This window comes from Berghia stephanieae, chromosome 2, assembly GCF_034508935.2.
Source record: "Berghia stephanieae isolate SIO BIC M18660-M18661 chromosome 2, UCSD_Bste_1.3, whole genome shotgun sequence".
NCBI lineage: Eukaryota > Metazoa > Mollusca > Gastropoda > Nudibranchia > Aeolidiidae > Berghia > Berghia stephanieae.
Window position 1 is genome coordinate 89,892,185 of NC_088361.1, and position 10,000 is coordinate 89,902,184.

The 10,000-nt window shown below is 34.7% G+C and overlaps 1 protein-coding gene across 16 annotated transcripts in view; it reads left to right on the forward strand.

The window, feature by feature from the left end:
• Positions 1-10,000, forward strand: part of LOC144965798 (death-associated protein kinase 1-like) — a 179,222-nt gene that overhangs the window by 81,001 nt on the left and 88,221 nt on the right. The window contains exon 1 of one of the 16 annotated variants that reach the window (XM_078901526.1): positions 4,544-4,607. The exons of 9 other annotated variants lie outside the window; for them this stretch is intronic. The gene's annotated coding sequence lies outside the window, so the exon portion shown is untranslated. Of the gene's footprint in view, positions 1-4,543; positions 4,608-4,945; positions 5,799-10,000 lie in introns of those variants that run through there. 6 more of the 16 variants (XM_078901530.1, XM_078901525.1, XM_078901528.1 and 3 more) reach the window with 6 other exon arrangements.

Below are 10,000 nucleotides of genomic sequence, written 5' to 3' on the forward strand. Positions count from 1 at the left end.
TATTATATGTTAAAGTTTATATCAGTATTTCCTACAGCACCTACGCCATAGTATTAAAGGGATCTTTTTTTTTAATATAAAAGAAAATCAACATTGACTTAAATTTAACAATCGCATAATATTTATTCTATCTTGATAATATATTTAGCGCTTACATTGTCAACATTTTTTTTTTTTTAAATTTAGTCCAAAAAAAACTTTTTAAAAACTGTTATTTTTCAAATGGTAATCGATTCGGATGACCTTTCAACTTGTCTAAATTGATATAAAGAAGCCCCAGGTTCGAGACTTCCTGGGGCTTCTTGACAGTTCTGACAACCGTAATCCATCGATATAATTTGATACCACAATTTTGTGGCCAAAACTAAAAACAAACAAAAAACAAAACAAGCAAACAGTGTTTTGTTACAGTGTACTGTTATACCTCCCTGTATTGATAAAGATCTGAATATGTGTATATTTTGAAACAGTGTCCGGTAAAGCAGGAATTAAAAAAATACAAGAGAAAAAATAAAAACCCGTTAGAAAAAAATCAGCTTGCCTCGATTGCCCACCGGCACTGTTTCTTTCATACACACTTTTTCAGATCTTTATCTTGCACCAGTGTCTGCTGCTCCCGCGCGGTCCCAGGTTTGAGATGTTTTTTCCAAGATGAGGGTCGTTTAGATCGATCGATATTTGAAGGACAGGTTTTCTGGCCAAATTTTTAAATACATAAATTCCGGATTACCTACGGCATTTAACTGGTTAAAAACCGAATTGTCCAAAAAAGTTTTACTTCAAATATCAATCGGATTAAGGTGACCCCGATTTGACATCCAAGGGTGCTTTAAAGATGTCACAGGTACCTAGTGATACTTTAGACTAGACGGAGATTATCCTTATTGATCGACATTTGAAAAATGTCATTTTGGTCAAATGGAAAAAAAAAAATTGTTCATCAGAGTGTCTCTGATCCTTCAGAGCCATTAGGCACATGAGTTTATCCCGCTTTCTATAGCGTGAAACGGTCAATAGCAATTACTTGCTATCCTTATGATAGGACGCTGGTCTATTGCAAAGTGCGTTCCGCTAGATCTAACAGATCCAGCTACCCAAATCACTGCTGGATGGACATGGGGGGTAAGAGAATAAGAACATTTCGACTTCGTTTTTTTTTTTTTTCGTGTGAAGCTAGTAGTGCCCTACCAACTGATCTATCGATACCCCCTTGCACGTCAGAGTTAGTAATGCAGTATACTTCAACATATTGCTTTGATTTGTCGTGTCTTTTTTCCCCCACTGTTTGTCATTTTTTTAACGCTATATTAATATGTTTGCCCTATCACACTTTCTTCAAACAACGTAGGGTGTTCTCCGTCACTCATACCATGTCGTTTCAAACGCCCAATGCCCAATGTTGACAGAGGAGCACGGGAATGGGTTAACATTTATTAATAACACTGGATTTTGTTTACATTTTCTCTCTCTCGCTTTATATATTCCTTGCTCGTAGCATATTTCCCCTTATATCGGCCTGAAATTATTATTAGTTGATGTAATGTATATCGAGTGTTTGTAGTATGACCTTTACCTACTTATACTGTTTAACAGATCTTCTCGAGATTTCTAAATGAGAGAGAGAGAGAGAGAGAGAGAGAGAGAGAGAGAGAGAGAGAGAGAGAGAGAGAGAGAGAGAGATTTCCAACTTTGTTTTCATTTAAGCGCTTTGAATTTGCTAAGATACGAGGTAAGATGCTATATAAAAACCATATTATTTATTTATTAATTTATTATTATTATTATTATTATTATTATTACTATTATTATTATTATTATTATTATTATTATTATTATTATTATTATTATTATTATTATTATTATTATTATTATTATTATTATTATTATTATTATTATTATTATTATTGTTATTCTTCTTCTTCTTATTATTATTATTGTTGTTGTTGTTGACAACATAGCGATTTTGATTGGTTGTTAGACCTAAGGGTTAAAATCGGATGAGAGAGAGAGAGAGAGAGAGAGAGAGAGAGAGAGAGAGAGAGAGAAGATTTTACCAGTTTATCGGCATCTCTAACCTGCTTCACCTAATTCGGTTGCAGTTCCTTTGTGACCAACATAATTTATCTAATGATTTAGGACAGACGATGGATTCAGAATATTTTATGCTGTAATTTGATACATTATTGTTGTTTGTAATGTGGGGTTTATCAAAATGCATTGGGGTACTTTTTATGGTTCATGTATCAGTTCGTCGATCGGCCTGGCTGCAGATTCGGGACAAAGAATTTTATATACGATTATTAATGTATAGTACAATAATAAATAAATAAAAAAATACTCACACCCCCCCCCCCCCAAAAATAAATTTAAAAAAAGCCCTTAAAACCTTAAGCTTCTATACAGCACAACATCCACCAAACGTACTCAAAGCACTTTATAAGGGGCCAATCCCGGCTACCCAATCACCTAACTTAACCCGGGATCGATCTCGGTCCTTTGCGGGTGAAAATAATGCTCTACCAACTGAGCTTTTAGCACCTCCCAAAACCAACAATAGGTTTCAACAGTCGTGACGTCAAGTCCCTCGTAATGACGCATAGTAACTTAGTAACTGGTTCTAAAAAATCGGAACAATGGCCCTATTAATATACTTCTCCGACGAGCATAACAGTGTATCTGGAGGAGAAAAAAATTATAAATCTGATCATGTTTTGACTTTTATACATTCTGATCACATGACATGTGAAAAGTTCTAGCCAGCATGAAGAATAAAAAAATACCGATTTTCTTTGTTTAGAACCAAGCTGCTCGTTGTTGGGCGGACGTGACATCAGACAATTTAATCCTATACATAGACATAGGAGCATTGTGTTGTTTGAGCCTTTCTGAAGCTATTTGCAGTCAACATTAAAGTAATAATAATGATTTATTTGTGGATTATAGTATTCCTGTATGGAACTTGCGCCTGTCAGAAGCAATGGACGAATTCTAATCTCGCATTATCTACCTCTGTTTCTAATTCCCGACAGAATTAAATTCTCGTATTTTTAATAGTCTTGTCAATATCTATAATGACGTATATTATGACCTGGCCGTTAATAGCGTTGTCTTTGTCGGAAAAAAATTGCAATATCACCTAGAAGGAGTCATGTCTTGTCCTACATGTTAAGTGTTGCTGTCTGGTAGAGCGCTTTTGAGTACGTTTAGTGGATATTGCGCTATATAAATGATCTATGGTTGTTTTGTTTTGTTTTTTGCTTTTAATATTAAGACAAGGGTTTTTTGTTGTTTTTTTTTTTGTTGTTGTTTTTTTTTTTTTTGTTGTTGTTGTTGTTGTTGTTGTTGTTTTTTGTTTGCTTTGTTTTTTTGTTTGTTTTTGTTTGTTTGTTTGTTTGCTTTTTAAAATAGAAATAGCTATTGTAGAGTTTTTGCTGGTTATTTCTGGCTTGCCTCTTCTTCTGATTGAAGGGTTGAAAAGAAATGTGATCATTTGATATAACTATACGTTCTGGTTCTGGCTCGCTTTAAAAAAAATTGAAAACGAGGTGAAACGTAGCAAAATAAAAACAATGAACAAAGACTATGAGTCCCCACAGATTTTCAGTTTACTAAGGATGAGAGTTCTATGTATAGTGATCAACTGGTTATTTTTCGTCTGGTCTTGGATTGAAATAAATAAAAAATAAATACAGGCGAAGTAGGGGAGTGTTGTAAGTTGCATTAGTTCAGCAGACCATAGGCCAGTGCTTGGGTTTCTGTCGAAGGCACCGGATTCACTCGTCATTGGCAGAATTTTTACACCCGACGGCAATGAACCGTGCTATGTTACCAATCGTCTCAAAATAGTATTTTGTCCTTTTAATTTTGAAAACATGAATTTAAAATACATGCCTTAACAGGGTTCTACAGTCTGGCGTCAGGTCCGCCTAGCAACCAACCTGTTGGTTCTAAACAAAGAATGTCGGTCCTCGTTATTCTTCACACCGTCTCCAACTTTTCCAAACACCATGCGATCAGAAGATGTTAAAGTCAAAACATGACCAGATGTGTAATGATTTTCTCATCTGGAGACGCGTATATGCTCGTCGGAGAACGGCAGTGATGGAGATATTGACGTTCGCCATTATTCCCGATAATAGCAATTGCTTGCTATCTTTTGGACAGAGCTCAAACGCACCTGGGATCAATACCAGTCCTTTTGGTCATGGGGCGAGTGTTCAACCACTGAGCTAACGAGACAAATCTGTTGCACTGGTTCGTTTACAAACTTTTAGTACACAAATAATAATAATCTGTATTTTGACTATTTGCCTCTCAAGTTGATTGTCCCCTATGCACGAATTGTAAAGCCTATATCAAATGAAATGGGTGTGAACAATGGCCGCCCATTCAATCTGGGAGTGGAGAGATCAAGTCCAGAGCATTCATTATAACCAGTGATTCGCTCGGTTAAAATAAGAACTACACGCTTCATTTGGTCCTACGACTATTACAAAAAGAAATATATATACGATATATAAGGATTAAAAGAAAAGATACACCCGTCATACTCTCAGGAGCGGATCAGTCCACAGTATCTATTATCTACTGTTGTGTTGTAAAGCCATGTGAGTTTTGATAGTTTAAGTCTACATAGAACTCTGTTGTCTACATACAACTGCCGTAGTGTTTTTTTCAGTGAACTCGCATACTTTGGAAATACCCGTATTTAAAAATTTGGCCAGAATACTCGTCCTCCAAATATCAATTGATTTAAATGGCAAAACCCCTCAAAACTAAGACTTAAAGAAGACTTCGCGTGGTCCCAGGTTTGAGAGTTTTTGCCAAGATAAGGGTCATTTATTTGAAGGACGAGTTTTCTGGTCAAATTTTTAAATACGAGTTTTTCCAGAGTACGGCAGTTAACCGGTTAATTTGAATTCTGAATGTAGCTCCGGTCCAATCCAATATTATAGTATACAGCCGTCCTCGCCAACTGTGTGACAGCAATTTGTACGAAGGTGTTATACTGTGTCCAATGATTCTTTTGAGGTTTTTCCTTTCATTTTTGGTTTTCGTGGAAAGATGTGTATTTTTTTTCTTCATCTCGGATTCTTTTCAAGTCAGTGTATACTTCATCTTAGGTGTGTTTTTTTTTTTTTTTCAAAGTCTTGTGTACTATTGAAACGTATGAAGCCAACGTGCAGATCTGATGACCGAAGGCAATTATTGGTTTGATTTTACACTGTTGTAATGGAGTATTTATAATATTTTTCGTTGGTTTGCGAGGTATAATATTTCATCAACGAGCCCATAACAATTTGGATTATCAGACCTGCATAGAAGTACACTTAATGTAATGCTGATTTTATAATTTTTTTCTCTTCTACTTTGATATTATTTATTGAATGATGAAACACGACCGATCGATCAAGGATAGCTATCGAGAAACGACACACACCTCACCATCTATGAATGAGCACATTAATATGCACGCACGTGTCACACATACTCGGAAAGCAATGAACGATTGTGGTTAGTTACCTCAACACATGTTTTAGGAGCTGGGTTTTTTTTCTTTGGAAAAAGTTTCGAGTTTTTAAAATATATTTCTTTCTATTAAAAAAAAAAAATTAAACCAAGGATTATAATCGGATCATCGCGTCGGTAAAGGGTTTATATGTGATTCAATACTTTTCCTGGAATTCAATTCGGTTTTGATTTCATGATTCTTGAGTTGTGTTGTTTATTTCCATGGAGTGTCTTACAGTTTAAAAAAAAATCCAGCATTTCCTAGAAAAGACGATGCCTCGATCATTGTAAGTTGTACTGATAAAGTGCAAGCAATACTAGGTTATATTTTGTGGATCACATATTATTATCATGTTACCCGATGCCTCAAAACGGTATTATATTTTAAGTAAATAAAAAATAAATAAAATTCCCTTTATTCATCCCCATGGGGAATTTTTTATCTAGGGTCTATTCCAAGGGAAGACTGGAATAACCCATCGTCAGTCGCAGTGCAGCGCCGCAAATTGAGCTTAGGCGAGGTGGCTTGCTCAAGGCCACACAGCGCGGCGGGTGATCGAACTCGGTACCTTTCAGGTACGAAGCAAAGGCCGTACCACTAGCCACGCTATCCCATATTTTGGTGATTTAGTTTGTTAAACATCGAATTTATAGTCAACAAAAATCAGGGTCCCGATATCTCAGTTGGTGAGCACTCGCTTCACAACGACACACACAAATACATCGTGATTGATCCAAGTTGAAGTCGATTTTTTTTTCTGACCCCCTCCCCCCTGTTCACCCTGCAGTGACTGGTTAGCTGGGTCTGTTTGATATTGCTGGAGGTTATTTGTTTGTTTGTTTGTTTGTTGTTTTGTTGGGTTTTTTTTTTTTTTTTTTTTTGGGGGGGGGGGTTGCGATAGACTAGCGTTCTCTCAAAGGGTAACAAGCAATTGCTATTGTCTGTTTCATGCTACAGAAAGCGGGATAAACGCTGCCTCCAATGGGCCTTATGGCTTTGAATAACTTCTTTACAACAACAAATAAGACTTGGTTTAATTTAATTTGTTTTATTGAGGAGAATAATTATAGTGTTCTGAAAGTGAAAAAAAAACAAACAAACAAACAAAAAAACAAAAAAAAAAAAAACAACCCAACTAAAATGTCACGTCTCTCATCATTTTAAATCCATATTGAGCATCTGTATCACCTCTATTTAATATATTGTTTTGATGGAATGGGTCAGAAATTATGTCATAATTACACCGTTTCTTATCCATAATAGTTCCGTGAAATACCGACTTGCCATAAAGTTGAGGCGACAAACACCTGTATTTATTTTTAATCGCCTATCATAGATTAATTATAATAATATTTATTTAAACCTAACTCATCTCTTTCTTGCTATTCATAAAAGTTATGTTATTTATTTGGGTAACCCACACATACGTACCCATCAGTTAGTCTGCTCAATGTCGTAAAATTGCGTGCCTTTTTATTTATTTCTATATTTTAATTCCTGTTCTGTTGTTGTTTTTGTTTGTTTGTTTGTTTGTTTTTTAACTTCTCGGCCTGTGTCGAAAATTCTACCTGGTTTACCATTTTTTTGTTGTGTCACCTCTATCAATCTAAACTTACAAAATACCAACAATTAAAAAAAAAAGTCACTCATTTTACGACATTGATCACACTAATTGATGGGCACGACTGGGCGCATTAACTAAACATGACTTATGTGTAGCACATGTAACACACACATATTGTTGGTGTATCAAACAATTCGTCATCGTTAGTGTTCTGGGTCAACCGTTGTGAATTGGAACATAGATCAATATGTACACAATAGACACACCTGCTGAGATCAAATGTATCGATAGAGTGGGTCGTGAACTTTTGAAGTCAGAAATTAATGAATTTACAAAGTCATCAAAGTATCTAGTGTTCCGTTAATGATATGATAAATTATTGGGGGGTAAAGTGACATTGTTGTAGTAGTAGATGCTAAAAGAAACAATTCGTCATCGTTGTGATCTAGGTCAAGCGTTGACTTAACTGACTTAGATGCCTTTCGCGTCTCGACCGAAAGATCGGGTCGCCTTGGCTGTTTCCAGTATTTCCTGTGTGAGGTGTCTCCAATATTGCCGGTCCTCTGCTAGGGTTCTCAGATTTTCAAGGTCCCCTGCCGTTATGAGACTAATGCTTTGTCCAAGTGTTGTGAGGTTTTTGTTTAGGATCACAGGGAGTGTTGTGATCGGTCTTCCTCTGAAAAGGTTCCCGTGTTTTTGGAAGTATCCCGACATGGCTTGGTTAGCTGGTATGTTTTTGTCCCTGCGTGGAATGTGACCGAAAAGTTGCCATCGTTGTTGTAAAATGTCAAGGGAGATTGGTCTTTCTTTTGTGATCTTATAGAGTGATTCATTTGAGATCTTTTTTGGGTATTTGATGTCCAGTACCCTTCTTAGCTGTGTGCGATGGAAGGCATCCAGATGTTCTTCTTCGGATTTTGTCAACGCCCAAGTGCCGCAGTTATACAGAAGTACCGGTTTTACAAGAGCACGGTACAGTTTCAGTTTGTTTTTTCTCTTTATTTTGTCACCTCTAATCCATACATTGTTGAGTTTACTGAGTGCGGCGTTTGATAGCTGTTTTCTTCTTTGTACATCCTCGGTGTGTCCTCGCGTTGTGAATTGGAATATAGATAATGTGCAATACATGCACGAACGAATTGATAGATAAATAAATAAATGAATAAGGAAATAAAATTTGAGCTTTAATAATAATAATAATGATAATAATAATAATAATAATAATAATAATAATAATAATAATAATAATAATAATAATAATTATAATAATTATAATAATATAATAATAATAATAATAATAATAATAATAATAATAATAATAATAATAATAATAATAATAATAATGATTATAATAATGATAATAATAATAATAATAATAATAATAATAATAATAATAATAATAATAATTATAATAATAATAATAATAATAATAATAATAATAATAATAATAATAATAATAATAATAATAATGATAATAACAGATGACATAAAGCGCAATATCCACCATGTAACTTTTGCATTTATATATCTACTAAAATCCAAATCCACTAAGCGTGTTCAAAGCGCTTAACAATGGGTCCCTAGCCATGAGCAACACTTAACAACATGTAGGATATTACCATTTTTTCTCCTCAACAGAGACAACGCTGTTAATGATCAAGTACTCATTTTACACATGAGTATGATGAGAGAATGTGAATAAAGAGTCTTTTACAAGGACTGACCTATGTGACGCGGGACAAGAACCCTGGATCATCCGCTCCAAAGGCGAATATCATACCACAAGGCATAGATAACGCACATTGTGCTCATATCGCCATACAAGGGTCTCAAATCAACAGCTTGATTGGAAAATGAGACTTGACGCTTGTGAGGAGCTTTAGCCAGTTTTTACGTCGTGTTCTAGGCCAAGCTCGTGAATTAGAACACAGATCAACATTTACACAATACTCACCTGCTGAGATCAAATGTATTGATAGTATGCAGATGACGTCACTCAGGCCTTTGTTATTGTTTTTGCCATCCGCGTTTGTGAGTTGTTCTCACTAAACTGTATTAACCAGACTATAAGAGTTCATGGTTACACAAAGTTTGTGTGTTGGTCCGTTGTACTTCCGGATGGCAATGTTGTGAACTCCTTGGCCAAGCGCATTCTATCTATTGATAGGGGTCAGGGTGGGGGGGGGGGGGGGGGGGGGGATCGTGAACTTTTGAAGTTAGAAGTTAATGACTTTACCAACTCATCAAGTCGTAATGTTCCGGCAATGCCAGGCTCTCATTGGAGGGTATGTTATATTCTACAAGGGGGAAAAAATGATGAAATATTGAATTAACTCATAGATGATCAATTAAACAAATAAATACATGAACAAGTACACAAGTAAATGAATGAATTAATAAATATATAAGAAACACACACACACAAACACACACACACACACACACACACACACAAAAGAATGAATTAATAGATAATAAAATGAAAATAAATGAATGATTTAATAAATATATAGATTGATAACAAAAAAGTTTAAAAAAAGAATAAATTATTTGATTTTTAAAAAAAATATGAATAGATATTTCCCCAAAAATTGATGAAAATGAACGAATGAATAAATAAATATATAATAAATACATAAATAAATAGATAAATGAATAAATAAATAAATAAATATTCCGTCAGACAGATATGTGATTAATCGCCTCAATACGATATATTATGACCGGGGATTTAGTAGATGTTAACAATTGGATTTACAATCATAAATATGAGACTTGGCTTCAAACAAACAAAACAAAAATTTCTAATTTAAAAAAAAAAAAACAAACAAACACACAAAAAAATTATAAATATTTATTTTTTTAAACCAATTAAACAAACCGACATTTTACTTGTATGGTAATTTTAACTTAAAAATACCTTT